At 58.6% G+C, this 18,668-nt stretch overlaps 1 protein-coding gene across 7 annotated transcripts in view; it reads left to right on the top strand.

The window, feature by feature from the left end:
* The first annotated feature begins 494 nt into the window (after positions 1-494).
* Positions 495-18,668, top strand: part of NACC2 (NACC family member 2) — a 66,271-nt gene continuing 48,097 nt past the window's right edge. For 4 of the 7 annotated variants that reach the window (XM_031450812.2, XM_064490689.1, XM_064490688.1 and 1 more), the window contains exon 1: positions 1,020-1,109. The gene's annotated coding sequence lies outside the window, so the exon portion shown is untranslated. Of the gene's footprint in view, positions 546-1,019; positions 1,110-1,517; positions 1,711-18,668 lie in introns of those variants that run through there. The other 3 variants (XM_031450811.2, XM_031450807.2, XM_031450809.2) reach the window with 3 other exon arrangements.

The raw sequence follows: 18,668 nt of genomic DNA, 5'->3' as shown, positions 1-18,668 counted from the left end.
TAGACCAAGCTTCTGACCACTGTCCTAGGAATGACCTTGGCTAACTGTCCTGCAGGGCTTTAGCCCCAGCCTCTGACCCCTCAAAGGGGCCCAGAATGTGCTGGGGGAGGGGTGATCATCTTGTTCTTCACATCAACCCCCTCCTCCTGGTGACCCTATGCTCAGGACCACTGTCCTGGCACCACCCTCATTTTCCTGCAAGGACCCTTGTGGGGTGCAGGAGCCAGGCCGTCTCTGGCCTTGGAGGATCACTGCGGCCTGCTCTGACCCCAGGCCCCCAGAATAAGGTGGGGGTGACTGAGGGGGACGTTTGTTGGGCCTCTGGGATCTGTGGCTGGTTTCATTTCTGCGCATTAGTTTTAAAACCTCAGCTCTGTCCACAGGAGGGTGGCCTAGAGCAAACGAGGCGCCACTGTGGGTGGATGGTGGGAGTTACCAACGGCCAGTGCGCCCAGATCACGCCGGGCCTGAAAGCAGACCCGACCGGCCGTGTAGACGCAGCTCGCAGTTCCCAGGCTCCGCGCAGGAGGCGCCGGCGACCCGCGGTTCGCCCAAGGGCACTCCCGCAACCCCGCTTTCAGGCCACCGAGTGTCAGTGGCAGCGGAGGCCCCGCACCCGCTCCCGCCGGCGGCCCCACTTGGCGCCACATCCCGGAGGCTGCCCCGTGCAAGCGCGGCCGCCGCGGGGAGGGGCCACCCCAGGACCTGGGGCTCAGGGGCCTTTCGGTTCCGCGCCGGGCCCGGAGGGCAGGAGAGGGTGCGGGTCGGCGCTCGGGTCCTTCCCGCGTCCGGCCCCGGCTCAGTGCCCGGCGCAGAGTCGCACAGCAGGAGTTCGGGGAGGGGGCGCGGAGCTTGATCCCCTGCCGGGGATCCCCCTCCCCTACCCGGGCGCCCACCTGGCGGCGGGGCGGCGCGCCCCGGGGCAGCGAGTGCGCGCGCGCGCGGCCGGCGCGCTGTCCCTTTAAACGGCCCGCGGCGCCTCCCCCGCGCGCCCCGCCCGCCGCGGTGCGGCCCGGTGCTGGGCGCGGCCGGAGAAAGTCCATGTGAGCCGGAGCGCCGGGCCGCCGGAGCACTTCCTGCCGCAGGCCGGACCGGGCCGGCGCCCGCAGGTACCCCAACTTCGCGCCGCCCGCGGGCCCCGCCGCCGCACTTCCCGCGAACTCCGCGGCGCGCCCGCCCTCGCCTGCCGCAGTGCCCAAGTTCGCGCCGCGCGCCGCCCCCGGAGGTGGCCGGCGGCGCCCTGGCCTGGGGAGGCGCTCGTCCGGGCCGGGCCGGGCCGGGCCGGGCCGCACCCCGCCCCACCGAGCGGGTACCCCGGCTCCGGGCGCCTCCTCTCCCGCCGGGCTTCTCGGGCGCTCGGGACACTCGGCCTCCCCCGACCGGGCGGACGGAGCCCAGCCCTCCGGGGTGGGGAAGCCCGCACGGGCTCGGCCCGGGGCTGGGGCCCCGGGGACACGCCCCTCCCTCCAGGCCCGGGGTCCGAGGCTGGCCGCGCGGCTGCGCATCAGCCTGGCCCTGCGCCTCTCCTTCCTCGCCCTCCCGCTCCGGGTGGGCCCCCTTCGCGGGCGTCACTGCCTCCCGGCCTCCCTGTGCTCACCCTACCTGGGGGCGGGCTGCACTGGGAGGGGGCTCCCACCTATCCCCCGCTGCCGTGTCCCTACAGAGCTGAGGTCTTAGGGCCCCGAGCCCCTTCTCCAGGAAGCTCTCCAGGTGAGCTCTGAGCCGGCTGCCCACCCTCCTATGGGCAGGGCAGGGGTCCCAAGCCCTTCTGACGTCTGCCCGCATAGTGTGGGGGGTCATGAGGTCAGAGGTCACCTCCGGGTCCTCTCTTCCGGGCTCTTCCGAGCTCTTCCGAAGTTTGGTCTTGGGACCGGTGAGTGCCAACTGGCTCCTGGTGCCGTTTAAACCTGTGGGTTTGCGGTAGGTAGGTCCTGGATCTGGGCTCACAGGCATTGCCACTGTGAGTGGAATCCTCTTCCTCCTCTTCTTCCAAGCCTGGATCTGAAACGTTGGGCTCTTTCTTTCTAGTGGGATTTCTTGCCCCGTTGGGCACCCAGCTGCGTGTCCCCTGGCTGCGGGTTCTAGTGGAGCCTGTGCTAGATGGTGGGGGGGCTGGTGGGGAGGCATGTGTCGTGCACTCGCCAGCTGGTAGAGCTGGTCTTCTGAGCACCCTGAATGCACACCGCTGTGCCTGGCTGGTCTGGTCTGCTCTGGGTCTCTCTCCAGGTCTCCCTTCCCATCCCCTCCCTTCCGCTCTGCTTCCCTCTTGTGCTCCCTCCAGTTTGTCCTGATGACAAAGGACGCTCTGTGGTTCTGGACACAGGTGATTCTCAGCACTCCATGTGAGTGTTGTTTAAACCCCCCAAGTACCCCAGGAGAAGTATCTTAAACTATTGGCTCCATTTTAGAGATGAGGAAACAAGGCTATGTGGGAAGGAGTTGGTGAAAGGTCGAGCAGCCCCCACAGCCTCCGCTGTCTTCTAACAAACTACCTTCCGCCTTCTTCCCACAGCCCTCTGTGCTGCCCATCCCTCCCAGGAGGCCCGCTGGCATTTTCCCGTTGGTCATTCCATAGTTGGGTGGTACCTCTGCTGGGGCCTGAGTGAAGGAAACAGGAGGAGGCAAGACCCACGGGGGTTGGCCCCCCGTTCTTTTGGCGAGCTGGTTGGAAGGAGCACAGAAGTAGAACAAGATATCACTTGTCACCTCTCAGTGGCTGGAGATCTGTTCTCAGTGGTCACACCCAAGCAGGGTCGGTGCTAGACGTGGTGTCTGATACCGTGCTGACTCCGTGAGCTGGCTTCGGCCAGCCTCTGCTCTGCAGCCATTTAGTCTTCTGCAGACTCTTTGATGATGAGGAAATGCTTGTGCTGTAACTGACACTGGAACACGAGGCCACCACTGGCTGACCAGGACTACCTCTAGGTTATTTGTCGTGGGGTTGCTGGGACACTCAGAGGGGCTCTCTCTGGGAGGTAGGCCTCTGGATGACTTCTAACAGAATCCTTACAACCTCCCTGTTTTCCAACTAAAACATGAGATGCATTATTTATCTGAGAGGGACGATGGTGATGGCGAGTGCTGAGCTGGCATTCACAGCCTGGGTTCCTCTGGCACCCTTGCCTCTAGGACTCCGCGTGCCTGTCTTGCAAGCTGGGCTGGGGTGGGCCTGGTACCCCTCCTGGGACAAAAGGTAAGCACTGTGGCTTTGACCATTTCGAGGATGTTCCTAGGGCTCCACCCCATACCCCTTCCTTTGAGGTTTGTGCTCCCCGGAATGCAGAGCCGGGATGGGCTGCAGGGGGCCTGGTTCCCTCCTAGCCTCCTGCTGCAGTTTGGGGTACTTGCCACCGGTAGGGTCAGAAGCCTCAGCCACCGGCGGCCTCATTCTCTCCACCTCACAGCAGCAGGTCCGGTCCGTGCCTCCTCTGCAGCCCACCCCCTGTCTGTTCCCTTCCAGCTGACCCTGTTCTCTCTTCTCTGGGCTCCTCTCTGACCTGGTCCTTCCCTGGCCTCTGTTGTCCTGCGGGGCCGGAGTGGGTGGAATGAGCTGCCCTGGCTGGGGGCATGTGGCCAACGTCTGTGGAACCGTTTGAGTGTGGACTGTAGTCCAGGTCCCGGCCCCTCACTCCTGATTTTCCCCAGTGTGTCTCTCCTGAGAACCAGGGCCCGCTAAGGCCCTTCATGTAACAGGCATACTTGGGGAGTTTGACCAGGGCTGGGCACTTGGGACCAGGTAGGCCGCGTTCCTGCCCAGGGTAGTGTTAGCTGGCCAGGGCCTGGCCCATTCTCGTGGCCAGTGTCCCTGCGGGTGTCCTGGGCCAGGTCTTTTGAAGGAGGTCAGTAGTGGCTCTGGTGTGGTCCAGTTGAGGGTATTTCTCTGCACCGGGACAGGGGCCACCAGACCCTCTGGGCCCAGAGCTGCTTCTGGTGAGCAGGGCTGCCCACAGCCATCCCCAGTCCCAGACCTTATAAAGTCTGGCTGGGTGTAGAGCCAAGGGCTCCAGAGCCCCTCACTGGCCCCCAGCGAGGCCCGCCTGCCTGCAGGGTCTGCAGAGAGCACAGCCCAGCCGGTTCTGGGCCCTTCCCTGGCCTCTCCAAGTACCTCATTCGTGAATGGCATGCTTTCCCAGGTGCCTCTTGGTCCTCCCCAAGGTGAGCTGCCTGGCGCTTGGGTACTTCTAGGTGGCTCTGCTCATGTCTGCACCCCACGTCAGAGGTATGTGTGACCCCCTCACACCATGACCTCTGGGCAAGGCCTGGGTGTCCTCTGCCCTTTCTGCCCCTCCACACCTGTTTCCTCTCTCTTTCCTTGTGTCCTGAGGCTTCGCGGTTGTGCCTGGAAGGTTACATCCTCCCCCGCCTGAGACCTGGGCTCCAGGGGCCCAGGGAGCTGGCTGGGGGAGGCATTCTGTTCAGCAAGGCCGAGGCGCCACTCCCCCTGCCCTGCCTCCTGAGCACGCAGGATCCTGGCGACCTCTGTTTCTCTTTTAGCAAATCCTTGCTCTCACCCGGCCTCTCTCGATGAGATCATTTGCAAAATATGCTTCCCGGCTGGCCCTGGCCGGGACTCCCTCACTGTGTCACCTGCAGCTGCTTGCTCACTGGGAGCTGGGCTTCCTCTGCCCTGGCCTCTGGCCTTTGTCATTTAAAGTTCAGGTTTTGGAAGCAGCGTCCACAGGGAGAGGGTCTCAGCACAGGCTTGTGGTGGGGCAGGTGTAGGGGTGTTTGGGATGTGAACTTTGGAGCGGGGCTCTCTGGTGGCCACCTTTGTGGTTGGCATCCTCAGAGTGGGGGCAGCCTCCACGAGGACAAGGACGGCAGGGACATTCACCCCTGCCCGGGCCTGGGAGCCTGTCTGAGCAGGAGGAGTGGAGAGGAAACCTGATGTTACCCTGTGCTCTCTGGGGCCTGCCCCCAGCTTCTGCTGGCTGGGCCTGGGTCTGGGCAAGGGGGCAGTTAGGAGCAGGACTTGAGAGCAGGTCTCTCTCTCAGGTCACATCCAGTCCAAGGCTGTGTGACCTTGGATGAGTAACTTACCCTCTCTGAGCCCTGCCCTGGCCTGTATGTTGTGATGCCACACAGTAGCTTCTTTATTTGATGCTGGGAGACTGAAGGTGAGCAGGCCTGGCGTGGGGTGCTCTGGAGATGCCCCCTCCTTGGAAGTGGGCCAGAGCCAGTGATGGGTTCATGCCCCTTTAAGGAAGGGGAGGCTGCTTCTCTGTCTCCAGGGAGGATGGAGGTGTCTGTCTCTGGTCCTATGGGAGGAGAGGCTGGCTCTGGGTCTCTCTGAAGGAATCTTCCCCTCCCCCTTGGCCCTGGGCCCTGGCATCCAGGAGGGCACATGGCCATGGGTGGGCTGGGAGCTCCTGGGCCCCGCCCAGTGACTGCCTGTGTGCCTGGGAAGCAGACAGGGCCGGGGGCGGGGACCATAGGGGCCTGAAAGTGCCCATATATAGTCATTGGGGTGAGCAGTGAGCCTGGCTGCCGGGCTGTGTCCCAGGCCCAACACCAGGCCCAGCCAGTGGGTCCCTGAGTGGGGGTGCTGAGGGGAGCTGGATTTGGCACAAAGCATCATACAGCAGCAGGCACAGGCTTGGTGCTCTTGGAGTGTTTGTTGATTGAAAATAAAAATCTCCTGGGCCCTCGGTAGTCAGGGCCAAGTGTATTTCTGGAGACACCATTTTTGAAAGTTAGAGGCCATAATGAGTGACTGTCCTGTTGGCCAGAGCCACCTGGGGTCTAGGGGTGGGATGCCAGCTCATTTGCAACCCCAGCCTGTGCCCCACAAAGTACCCCTTTATTATGGTGACACTTCTAGATGTCTACTCCCCATCCCCAAGGTGCTAGGGGCTTCCGCCCTGATGGCTGGCATTTTCTGGAAGATGGCCTCCCTCCCTCCACCTCCTGGACACTGCTGGCTAAGGGGGAGGGGGCAGGGCCTGCCGGGGCTGCTCCCTGTGCCTCTGGGTCAGGAGGAAGGATGTAGTCCTGGGTCCCTGTGGGGCTTCCCTGCCAGTTCGCCCATCCCTGTCTCTGCCAAGAAGGGAGAAGGAGCCGCCTCTGCTGCATTCCAGCTGTTGTGCTCTTAAAAATCACGACGTTAACATACTTTTGCTCATTTAATTTAGTTTCCATTGCACTGCTAAACGCCTTTGTTAAATTTTGTGTATTGATACTTTTTGTTGTTGTCAGCAGTTTTTTTTTCTTTTTCTTTTTTTTTTTTTTTTTGGATATAAAGCTATTAGAGTGAGAGAAGATTAAAAAGATACATTACAATTAAAATGTTAATGAAATCTGCATCATACAACTTTTGAAACCCTTTAGGCATTAATCTTGCCTGTGTCATGTCCATTAACTTTGGCTATTCTTATTCCACACTGACCCCTGCTGAGAGATTTGTGCTATAATTGGATTTTTTTTTTAAATAAAAAAGAAAAGCTTTTAAGGAAATAGTGAGCAGTGGCCCTGGCTCCTCCAACGAGAAAAGAAACGCAGAGGGTCTTCATTTCAGAGGGGGCCGGTCCTAGCTTCGGAGAGGGCCGTGGGCCACTCCTGGGCTGTGTGTGGCCTGCCTCCTCCCTGTGGTGACCAGTCGCTCCGTCTACTAGGGCTGTGCCTTGTCCATGTGGGCCCTGTATCTGCAGCGGCCCCGGGTCACCCATGATGGGAGGGTGTGTCATGGCCGCAGTCGGAGTGTGGGTGTATGAGGGTTGTGGGTGAGCTTACCTTCCTGGGGAGGGTCCCCGAGCTCAGGTGCTGTGTGAGGGTGACTGGGGTGCCCCCAGCCGGGGTGCTGTGCAACCAGGAAGTTCCGCAGGAGCTGACGGTTTTGGTTTTGAGTTCTCAGGAGATGTGGCGCGTGGAAGTCTGGTGTCGTGGGCACTGGGGTCTCCAGCATGAGGCCGGGGCTGGGGGCTGCGGGAATAAGGAGCCCCCTGGCTTACCCCCAGGGCAGATGGGCCCCTGGGCGAGCGTGGGTCCTAAGTCCTCCGTGAGCTCTGCACGGACTCACCCTTGACGGTGGCTGAGCCAGTGGTTCAGATCTGGGAGGTGTCCCTGCTGGGAAGACTCCCTTGGGCGGGCGGAGGGGGGGCACGGCGGGCCTGTGGCCGGTGGTGCCCAGGTCCGACCTGCTGGGCTTTCTCGGCCCCGGGTGCTGCAATCACAGCCCTGGTGCTGGGAAGCTGGTCAGGTGGTTGGCAGGGGGCTGCAACAGACAGATTTCATGTCTGTGTGTTTTTGCAACACCTTTCTATAAAGGGAAACATAATTTAAAATATGATTACTTAGTGTTGTAGCAGCCGCCTCAGCGCTCCACGCTATGCCGAGATCATTATCAGAGGCTGATATTAACTTGCAAAGAATATTATGCAAATTGCCCACTGGCTCCTCCGGGAAACCTCGCGGGATGCGAGTAGGGTGTGTGGCGGGGGCTGGTCCCTCCGAGGGCGATACTCCTCCATCCTGGGCCCACCCGCCATCCGTCCCTGGCTGTGTCAGGACCCTGGGCCGAGTCTGTGCCCTTCCTCCACACCAGCCTCACCCCTCGTCTGCAGCGGGGCATCGTGGGGGGACGCGGGGAGCAGTGGGGCAGGACGGACCCAGTGGAGGCCCCGGGGCAGGGTGAAAGCTGGGCTCTCCTGTCCTGCAGGCTTTCTGCTGGGCTCTGTGATGCTTGTTGAGTGAGTGTTGCCTCTGTGACAGGTCCTGGCGGGAACGTGCAGGCCTTAATGAGGTGGCTGTGGTCACGGCAATCAGCTAAGCGGCTACGGTGGACTGTGACAGGCTCTGGCAGCAACTGGACCCGGGGACTCATGAGTCCTAAGCATTTGTCAGTCCTGAAGGGACTGAGGTCACAGATGGGGCCCCTCGGGTGCACAGACCTTCCTATTGACTGACTCAGCACCACAGCTGGGCAGCCCCCGGGGAGAGTGGCGGGCTGGGGTTCAATTGACGTGGTGGCCCTGACTGCCCACTCGCACCTACCACTCCGGGAGTCTGAGGTGCCTCCCCCTGTTTTGTGAACACTGCTCTGGGGGTTCCCCGTGGGGTCTCCCAGCTCTAGGAGGGGGCAGTGACATTGTTTCCCTCTGGAGACCACAGGCTGGAAGGGGATGTGGGTCTCATGGTCACCCTGGAGTGTGAAGGGGGTGAGTGGCGGTGGGTGGGATCAGTTTCCTGGGGTTGGGTAACAAATGACCACAAACTGGGGGCTTAACGCAACAGAAGTTTACTCTCACAGTCTGGAGGCCGGAGGTCCAAAGTCAAGGGTGGGCAGCCAGGTTCCTTCTGGAGGCAGGAGAGCATCGTGCCTCCAACAGCTTCTGGTGGTGCAGGTGATCCTAGGCCTGGAGATGCCCCCTTCCCATCTCTGCCTCCAGATTTCCCTCTTCTCATAAGGACACCAGTCATTGGGTGTGGAGCCCACCCTAAATCCAGGGAGATCTCATCTCAAGGGCCTTAACTAATTATACCTGCAAAAACCCTATTTCCAACAAGGTCACATTCTGAGGTTCTGGGTGGGCGTAACTTTAGGAGGGGGGGACCGTAGTCAACGCAGTGTGGCAGGGTGGGTGCAGAAACCCTTTAGTGCCCGGGCGGAGGGGCCGTCATGTGGCTCAGCCCGGTGCTTCCCCAGGAGGGTCAGCAGCCAGACACTCGGACACGAGCACCTGGACGGTGGGCATGAGGGGCCAGCACAGGTTGGCAGGTCTGGAAGGACCTTTGGTTCAGAAGCTAAGCCGGGGGTCGAGGGCCGGAAATGGGGCCACTGACAGAGGAGGGTTTTCCTGAGACCAAGTGTCTGCTGTTACATAAGTTTGGGGACAGGAGGCAGAATTTGTGTTAATTGTTGTAACCCAGTTTAGTCCTTGTCACAGGAAATGGCCTGGAAAGGAGAGGGAGGGGGTTCTCAGCAGAGTCGTGGGCCTGGACCCCAAACTACTGCACACGCTCCGGCTGCCTTGGCCGTCCTATTCCTCTTTCCTGGCATCTCTTCCTCCCCGAGAATGAAGATAAGTTCATGACATCTGGATGAAATAACAGAGAAGTCGAGGCAGAGGAATGAAGAGCAGAGATGCTGTGGGAGGAGGGGACCCTGGGACGGGACTGGAGATGGACCACCGTGTTCAGGTGGTGGGGTGGGGAGCCAAGGGCTGTGCCCTTGGGGTCCAAACAAACCCAGACTTCCAGGCCCCGCCGATCCCAGACCTGGACCATGAGACCAGGTGGCCGTGGCGGGTTTGAGAGCAGGTGTGTTGGCAGGGTGTGGGGTGGGCCTAGGGGCCTCTCTTGGTGGAGGGGTGGGGTCCCTGGGTTCTCCTCACCTCTTCCTGCCCCATCCTCCAAGCTGAACAGCCCCAACTTTATACCAGCGCAGATGACTGCCCGGCCGGCCAGGGTCCTGAGGGCCTGAGGGCCTGGGAGGCTGCCAGGCAGCTTTGCCCGGGCTCTCGTCACATTCCCAATAACCCAGGCAGGTAGAAGGTCCCGCCACCAGGCATCCTTGGGAGGCAGCCCCCCGGCTGTGCTGGGGGGCCTCTGAAAAGTTTGGGGTACTCCTCTGTCCCACCCTCAGCCCCCATCCCCCAGCTCCCAGGGTGGGCTTCTCTCCTAAGAAGTCAGGCAATGTGCTTCTGCTCCACAAACTCAGAAGGCCCACGGGGGTCCTGGCCACGTTCAGAGTTGTGCTGAAGATTTTAGAACATCTGGCTGGGACTTGGGAGGGACCTCAGGGGACAGGTGTTCCCCAGGACCAGGCACCCCTTCTCTGGGATGGGGGCATGGTGACAGGTGTCAGGTCGGGTCGAGGAGCCCCCACCCTCTGCCCAGCACTGGTCCTGATGAAGGAAAAGGTAAAAGAGGAGCAGTATTAAACTTACAGAGAAACTGCAAGTACCAACTACAACTTCTTCCAGGACCGTTTGAGGGTGAGCGACCCCTGCGTGCCCCCATGTGACCCACCGAAACAAGGGCTTCCCGGCCCACCAGCTCTCACCCTGTGTCCTTTACAACTAAACGGCCCTGTAGAGTCCGTGGCCCAGGCACCTGTCTGGTCTGCTTTTAAATTTTAATTTAAAAAAAATTCTAGTTATATATAAAACCCACTATCTTCACGACTTTTAAGTGTATGGATCAGGAGCATTAAGTACACTCACGTTATTGTGCAGACATCCCCACCATCCGCCTCCAGAACTTTTCTCATCTTCCCAGACAAAAAAGGAACCCCTGTACCCATTAAACACACTCCCTGCCCCTTGCCCCAGCCCCTGACCGCACCACCTGCTTTCTGTCTCTGTGGGTTTGGCGCCTCTGGGGCCTCCCCTGAGTGGGATCGCACAGGACTTGTCTCGTGTCTGGCTTCACTCAGCACGATGCCCTCAAGGCTCTGCTGTGGCTCGTGTCGGGACTTGCTTCCTTTCTAAGGCTGAGCTCTGCTCCACCACGTGGATGGACCGCATTGGGTTTACCCTTCCTGTCCACGGATACATGGTTGTCTCCACGGTTGGCTTTGTGAATGGCGCTGTGTGAACATGGGTGTGTCCCAGTCTTAGGCTCCTTCAGTCTGGAAAGTTCTGGGGTCTTTCCTTGACTCTCGTGACCTTAAGCTTGGAGCCCAGGCCAGTTTTGCAGAATGCCCCTGGTCTGGCGGGGTGTCCGCGGCAGTGGTGCTTTGGCCATGCCACTGTCCTTGCCGGCTGGAAGTGACGTGGCAAATTTTGTGTCTGGTCACTCTGGGGAACTTGCCTGGTGTGTGTGTTTCCAAAGTAATCCTAGCATGGAGGCTCTTTTTTTTGGGAGGGGCGGTGGCGGGCATTAGGTTTACCTGTTTATTTATTTTTAGAGGAGGTGCTGGGGACTTAACCTAGGACCTTGTGTATACTAAGCATGCGCTCTACCGCTACACCTTCCCCACAGCATGGAGGCTCCTGAGTGGTGAGTGATGTCAGGTCACAGCGGCACCAACTGCTTTTGGAAGGGGGGTGGTCCCATCCGGGCTAGACGCAGCCCCGTCCCTCCAGGGTCCCCCATGGAGAAACTCTGGTCATTGCCCCTGGCCCGCTCTTGCTCTGGGCTGTGGGGTTCTGCAAGGACCCCCACAATAGGAGGTACACCCCAGTCTAGTGTCCCCTTCTCCCCACAACGAGCCCTAGGGAGATGGCCTATGGCGTCTCCTCCATCCCCCTGACCTGGAGCTGCCCCCAAGTCATGCTGGTTCTTGGCGGAGGTTGTCTTGAGTCTGAGCAGATGTGTTCCTGTGGACCCTGGGTCAAGGTCAGTGTCTGTGGGGCCGGGTTGTGAGTGTCCACGGGCCGTTGAAACAAAGCATGGCAGACTGTCTGAACAGCAGAGGTTCGCGCTCCCTGTCCTGGGAAAGACGTCCCCAGTCAAGGTGGCGCGGGGCCCGGCTCCTTCCTGCCTCTCCCGGCTCCCTGGCTCGTGGCCACTCGGCCTCTCCTCCGTGTCCGGATTTCCCTCTTAGGACCCCAGTCATTGGCTTCAGGGCCCCCCTAAATCCAGCGAGACCTCATCTTGACTGGATTGATTGCATCTGCAGAGACTGTTGTTTGACTTGGGGTCACATTCTGTGGTCCCAGGTGGACGTGAATTTTGGGGGGCCTTGTTCACCTCAGCAGAGAGGTGAAGGCCAGATGGTCCACCTGCCTCCATTCTCTCTTCTCCGTAGCTGCACCCCCACCCCCGCCTGGGTCTTGGAAAGAACAGCAGTGCTGTCCCCATGCCCCCCGATCTTGGGTTGGGCCCCCAGCCCTCCGACGGCCTGTCCAGGCTCCTTTGAAACCCCCAGCCCAGCTGCTTGACCTCTGGCTCCTCTCTGGGGTGGGGGGCCAGGGAGGGGGCAGCCACGCCTCCAGTCTGGCGGGATGGCTTCATTTCTGCAGCAGAGGAAGAGGGTCTTGAGGTTTCCAGCCCAGTGCCAGAAAGGCTGTTTGCCCGCATGGAGTTCTCCTTCGGAACGGGTGTGGGGGATCAGGCTGGCTGCTTTCATGTCAGCCTGTGAACCTCATGCAGTAGGAGTTACTGCAGCCGAGAAACACAGGGGACCACTCCTTCGGCTCCAGATGGTTACAGGACTGAGGCAGGCACCACAAAGTCCTAGTCAGTAAGTGGTCCACACAGGAGGGTAAAGTTAGCAAAATGAAATCAGTGGCTTGTGGGTGACAGTGTCGGTCTTTCCTCATGGGGCGAAGGGAAGGAGGCAGACGCCCGTGATCAGGAGTGGAGAGTGCCCCACACTGTGCTCATTTCACGACAGGAAACACGGGCTGGAGGGGTGGGTGTCCCAGAGCGGAGCCGGGTGTGCCCACTGGTGCTTTTCCTGGGGTCCCTGGGTGGGTCGGGGTGGGGCAAAGACAATGGGAGCCCGTGGGCAGCGGTGGCTACCTGGGCCAGGTGCATCCCAGGAGACAGAGCTGGGTCGGAGGTGGGGCCATGAGGGATCAGCGGGCAGGGGCAGTGGGTGCTGGGTGGGGTCGCCCCTCCACCGGCTCTTGGGTATTCCTGAAGGTATCGGTTCCTCCTCGCTGTTTCTTAACTGCGGTTTCGTAATAATTATAACCGCACGGAGCCCCCGAGCGAGCTTGTTCAGAGCCCCGGCAGCTGTGATTACACTGCAGCCACTGATTTCCAAGAAACCTCACGAGGGAATTCGTTAGAACCGCAGTGGAAGCAGGCGCTGGGCACTGCCTCCCTGGACAGCACCGTGCAGGGGAGCTGCCCTCCCATCCTGGCTGGGAGGAGGTGCCGGGGCTGGCCTGTGGCCCTGGCCTCAGCCTCGCCTGGCCTGGGTTGCCTGAGGAGTGATGTTTGCAGGGCGTTGGCTAACTAGATGGGCCAAGTTCAGCCCCTGGGGAGCTGGCTGGCCTATGTCCACCCAGCCGCCCTTCCCTTTGGGTTTCCAGTGGCCTGAGTGGAAGGTGGCCCAAAGGCCGTCCTGGTTCTGAATCTGGTTTGGTCTCTCTCCTTGGGAACTCTTTCCCGTGTCTGTCATTGGTTCCGGAACATGCAGACACATATGGACAAACCGTTTCTCTTCCCTGACACTATTGAAGGTCCTTGGCCTTGAGCTGTGGTGTTCCAGATCACCTCCTCCCTCACCTCCCTTCATCCCCGGGCCTCCTGGAGGGCACAAGGAGGGGCCGGTGGTCCCCAGGCAGCCGGGAGCAGAGCTGCCTCCCACCCAGGCTGACGCGGAGACCGGGCCTCCGGGGGCTAAGGTGGCGGCTGCTTGTGTGCAGAGCCCAGCGGGGCTTCCGCGGGCTGCCTGGGCCCGTAAGTGCTGTCATCATGGCGGCTCACAGCACAGCGGCATGGTTGCTTATTCTTGAATTTAAAGTCAGCTTAACGCTGGTGCTGGAAACTGGTCTGTTTACCTCTCACTGACTTCTGGCCCCATCGCCCCAAAGGGCACCTTCTGGAAGTGTGTGACACCCAGGTGCTTGAGGCCAGCTTGGCCGGTCCCAGGCAGGGACCAAGTCTGCGTCACCCACAGGCCACCCACTCATGTGTCTGGCTAGCATCTTCTCCCTGAGCCCCTTCTGCTTGAGATATTGGGGTGCGCCTTCCCTGGGAGAGAGGAGACCCTGACCTGAGCCACCACCCCCCGAAAAAAAGAGCAAGGGTGCCACAGTGTCCTGTGTTGGCTGGTCCCACACAGTCCTGGGCTGGGGCACTCTACACACTGACTGCAGCGTTGACAACCCTTTCTCAGACCCCACTCAGTGGGCCGACACGTGGGGTCCCTGTAAAGAGCCCCACTGGGCAGGAGAGGGAGGGAGGGTTCTTGGCCCCAAGCGGCCTGAAGACTTTTCCAGTCCATTGTGAGTGGACTGGACCCCTCCCTCGCTGCCAGCCACGGGCCACTGAGTCACCTTACTCCTCCGGCAACCGAGGCAAGCAGAGGCAGGCCTGGGGTCCCCCAGGCCAGGGGCTTAGTCCTGCCTCCAGGGCCATGCCGTGGACTGAGGAATGAGGGAGCCGGGCCCTCCCATGGGTCCCTGGGCAGCCCAGGGTCTGCAGGCCCTGCTCCCTCTGCCCTGCCCCCGAGGTGGGCCCCTTGCTGGCAGGGAGTGCCCTCTGCCCAGACACTGCCTAGGCAACATCACTGGCTCGGCCTCCGAGTCTCATGTACCCACTGCAGCTCAGGTTTTGGGAGCCAGTGGGTGGGCCTCCCTCTTGGCCCCCCGGCCCCCTTATGTTTGAGGCCCCCTTGGCCAGGACGGGGTGCTCAGAATCATGCATGAGTAGTTTTCAGGTTCCGCGCCCTAAACTAATAGAGTGTGCACTTTGTTTTAAAAAGCCATGATTGAAGTCAAATTAACGTATTTACCTTCAGTGCTCCCCGGGGAGCTGTTGGGAATCAGAGAGGTACGGCTGCAGCATGCAGTGACAGTGATGGCTGATGGTGGCGGTGACATCTGGCTCTCCGGGCTTCCTGGGAAGTGGTCCTCCCCAGTGCTGGCCCCCAGCCTCCCCCACAGCTTCCCTGATGCTCGCAGGGACCCCCAGGGCCTCCTCCCCGGAGGATGCAGAGGGGACCTGGCAGTGGGCTGTGCTCTGGCCCCAAGGACTCGTGATCCCACCCACCCCACCCATCTTGGTGGCTCTTTCCTCTGGGCTTTGCACAGCCCATTGTGGCCAATGCCCATGGCCCTGAGCTTGAGCCTTTGTCCTGCTCTCTCTCTGGTGTCTGCTTTTGGTGCGGGAGCATTTTGTCCTAGAGTCCTGTCTGTGGATGAAGAGGCCTATGTCCACTCTCAAGACCCAGGTTCCAGTTCCCAGGCCAGTGAGCAAGTTCCTTCCCTTGCTCGGAGCCTCTGTTTCCCCATCTGTAAAATGGGGTAATGGTATCTCTCTTGAACGTAAATTAAAAGCGCTACATAAGACCTGGGATTATTCAGGGACTTACCCCTCTGACACACACACACACACTCTTCATGGATTCTGAGGTCAAAGGGCCTGAGGTTTTCTGGATTCTAGGCTTAGGGGAGTGAAGGTCCTGGAGGGGTTGAGCGGGCCCTGGGCCTTGGGCCTGTGGACGAAGTGTCTGTGGGTGAGCATTGTATCCCCTTATACACTGTATTTTTAAAAATTTGTACATGGATTTTATATATGCAATCTTAAAACTTTTATGATCAAAAACTTATTAATAGAGTGATCATATCTGTCTGATTTTTCTCTTTTAAAAAGCAGACCTTCATGTGACAAAGCACAAACCAATATTTAAATTCCTCGTTCAGTTCTCCAGTTGCTTCCGCTCACCTTCTTTTTATCGTATAAGTGGATATTTTAAGCACACTTGCCATGCAACCTACAGAAAAGTGCACAGGTCTTCTGTACACGGCCTCACTTGTCGTCACACAGCCAGCACACCTGCGCGCTCAGGGTACCGGTGAGGGTGAAGGCCCGGCGCCCAGGCCCCCCGCCCTCTTGCACCGGGAAGAGTTTACTGTTCTTGACAAGCGAGCAGAGTGGGCCCAGCTTCCGCTCAGCGCTGAGACCTTCCAGTGCATCCCATGGGGCACATGCCTGGAGGGTGGGTGGCCTCTGTTGCAGCGGGCTTTTCCACTGTTTCAGCATCTAATCTGTTGTGGCCTGTGGGTCCTTGCCACTTTGGGGCTATTACGAAGGCCCTCTGCTAGAGAGGTTCCAGGTGCCTCGGGGAGCGGGGAGGCGCCGGGACCCAGGTGCGTGCCGCTGACCCCACGCGCAGACCCTGCCCGCATCTGCACCCCCTGGTGACGGGTGCCCTGTCTGCCTCCGCGGGCTTGTTGCCTTGTTGGTACCGTATCTGTGAACACCTGTTCCAGGCTTTTCCTCCTTCCCCCTTTTGAGCCTCCTTTTCTCGACTGGCTTAGAGGATTCTTTAGCCATTCTGCCGCAGGGCCTTTGTTTTACGGGCCTTGCTGACACCTCCGCCTGTGGTCTTCTCACTCTTAATGGTAGACTTTTTGAATTCTCCATTTTAATGAAATACAGTTTGTCAACAATTTCTTTTATGGTTAGGGCTGTTTGTGACCTGTTGGAGACCCTCTTTTGTTCTTGAAGCTTGATTCTTGTGCTTTGCACATATAGGTCTGATAAGTATAACTTAAAAACATTTTTTTTTAATTGGAGTAAAGTGTACATAGCATAGAATTTACAATCTCAATTGTTTTAAGTGCATAATTCAGTGTGGCATTAAGTACATTCGCATTGTTGTGCGACCGTCACCACCACATCTGTCTCCAGAACTTTTCCATCTTCTCAAGCTGAAACTCTGTCCCCATTAAACACTTACGGTCCACCCCCACCAGCCCCTGGCCCCCATTGTCTTGCTTTCTGTCTCCATGAGTCTGACTCTTCCAGGCCCCTCCAGGGGTGGATTCCTACAGGATTTGCCTTGTGTCGGGCTCATTTCATGGAACGTAATGTCTTCCAGTTTCATCCGTGTTGTAGCCTGTGTTAGGATTCCTCTCTTTTTTAAGACTGAGTAATATTTCATGGTCTGAGCAGGAAAGCTGCTCAGAGAGCATTTGAGGAACTGAATATTTATAGTCAGTGAAGAAAGAATGTTGCACTCAGACTGTTCAGTTAGTTACACAATTGCTGAATGTCCCACAGGCAAGAACACCAGACCGTTTGGGGTTCTCCTTGCTACTGGACAGAAATCACTATTTGCATCTTTTTTGGGCACAACCTGGTTTAAGAGTTAGAGGGGGGAGGGTAATAGCCCACTGGTAGAGTGCCTGCTTAGCATACATGAGGTCCTGGGTTCAATCCCCAGTTCCTCCGTTAAAAACAAGCAAACAAAAAAGTTAACATGTGACATTCTGGGGTATCATCAGTAGCAGACCAAACAGGTCTCCTGAGAGAATGAAACAACCCTGGTGGCCTTGTTGGCTGCTCTCTCCTGTGACATGGGAAGGGCAGTCACTCTTTACCATATTTCCAAGTTTTTGAGCATCGTTCAGCATCCCTGTGTGGTCGTCATTTCCAGTATAGTTTTTAGAAGCGGGTTTTGCTGTGTTCTGATTCATCCCCCGCCACAGTAAGGGCAGCCCTGTGGGGCTGGGCCGGCCACTCCAGAGCGGCCAGGCTCCCGGCAGCTGCTAGAGTGAGCCTGTGTCTGTATTTCCAAGGAGAAATAACCTCGGTTCCTGCTGAGGGGGTTTTTGCTCCACTGATTGTGTCCCCCACCCCCCGCCCTGGAGCCTGGGAGCCCATTTGTGTCCCTGGGTCCCGCCAGCGGTGGCCCCAGGTTCCGGCTCGGCTGCACGGTCAGCTTGTCCAGCTCCGTCAGGGAATAAAAGAGGCCAGATTCCCATGGAACCGCTGCCAATAGCTACATTGCCATGAAAGGTAAAGAGACTCTGGAAAAGTATTTGTTTCTGAATTCGGAGGCCTCGGGGAGAAGGCACGCAGTGTACAGAATGTTTTGCGTCGTTTGCAACAGCGAGGCCACCGCATGGAGGGCTCGCGCTGCGTCGGGAAGGGGGGGAAGGCTCTTCTCCCCCAGTGCTCCAAGACCATCGCCAGGGTTAGAGCTCGCGTGTCGTGCCCAGCGGGGACCTTGGTCAGCAGCCCGTCACTTCATGGGCCTAAAGACATCTGGAGACCCGGCCCCTTCCCTCAGGGGGCAGCAGCTGTCTAAGGGGCGAGCCTGCTCAGGGCGCCTCCTGGGGGGGGGGGGGTGACGGCGGGCAGTGCGCCCTTCCTTGTGGACGCCCTGACTCCGGCCTGCCGCTTCCAGGGAGCCGAAGCCACCGGTTGATGACCAGGTGGAACTGGTTCCTTTCACAGGGAAGCTGACAGTGCCACCCTGGAGGACGTCACTTCCTGCACGGGCACTGACGGGAGCCGTAGTGGGGGGATTTGTTCGCTGTTTCACCAGAGTAAGAACATGGATGGCCAGTGAGGATGGAAACCAAGGTGGCGCTCCTGGATGGAGCACGTGAGAGTTCTGGTCCCCCGAACGGCACCAGCACCGGACGGTCCCACCGTAACCCAGGAAGACTGGCTCTGGGTCGGGCATGTCTTCCTGGGCAGCGGACCAGGGAGCTGAGAAATACAGGACATAGCGTATAAATCCAGCATTCCCAGAATCATAAGCTGGAAACAAATGTTTATGATTGGCTGCGGGCGCTCTGGGAAACTGCAGAGAGCAGTCAGATGTAAAGTCCAACTTCACGGGTTTCAGGGTCTGATTTGGGGAGGATCAAATCAGTGTCGTTGTCAGAAGGGGTGTGGGTATTCGATTAAGCAGATCGATGAGTGGTTTTAGCCTGGCTGGCTGTTCATCTAAGGGACAGTACATTAAAAAAAAATCTTAGAAATCAGTAACACCTTTATAGGGAAGCCTAGCTGGTTTGGGAGTGAAGAATGTTAATTTTAAAAAGTCGGGGCAGGGGTCAAGACCTTTCATCACTTCATCTTGGGGTGTCTGCACACCAGCACCAGTGGCTGTTTTAACAGGACACCAGGTTCTCATTTGACAAGAGTATATGTAATAGTAAAGATAGTAAAGGGTTCGTAAGCACTTTTAAAAAAAATTATCTTATGAATGAGCCCGTCAAAACCAAGCAAATTTTGCCCAAATTTTAACACTTTGTGGACTTTTACCAAACTCGTATCCTGGTATTATAAACCCAGGGAAATAAAGATTACTG

The sequence above is a fragment of the Camelus dromedarius genome, chromosome 10 (assembly GCF_036321535.1).
Source record: "Camelus dromedarius isolate mCamDro1 chromosome 10, mCamDro1.pat, whole genome shotgun sequence".
NCBI classification, from domain to species: Eukaryota; Metazoa; Chordata; class Mammalia; order Artiodactyla; family Camelidae; genus Camelus; species Camelus dromedarius.
This window is presented reverse-complemented; position numbering and strand designations above follow the sequence as displayed.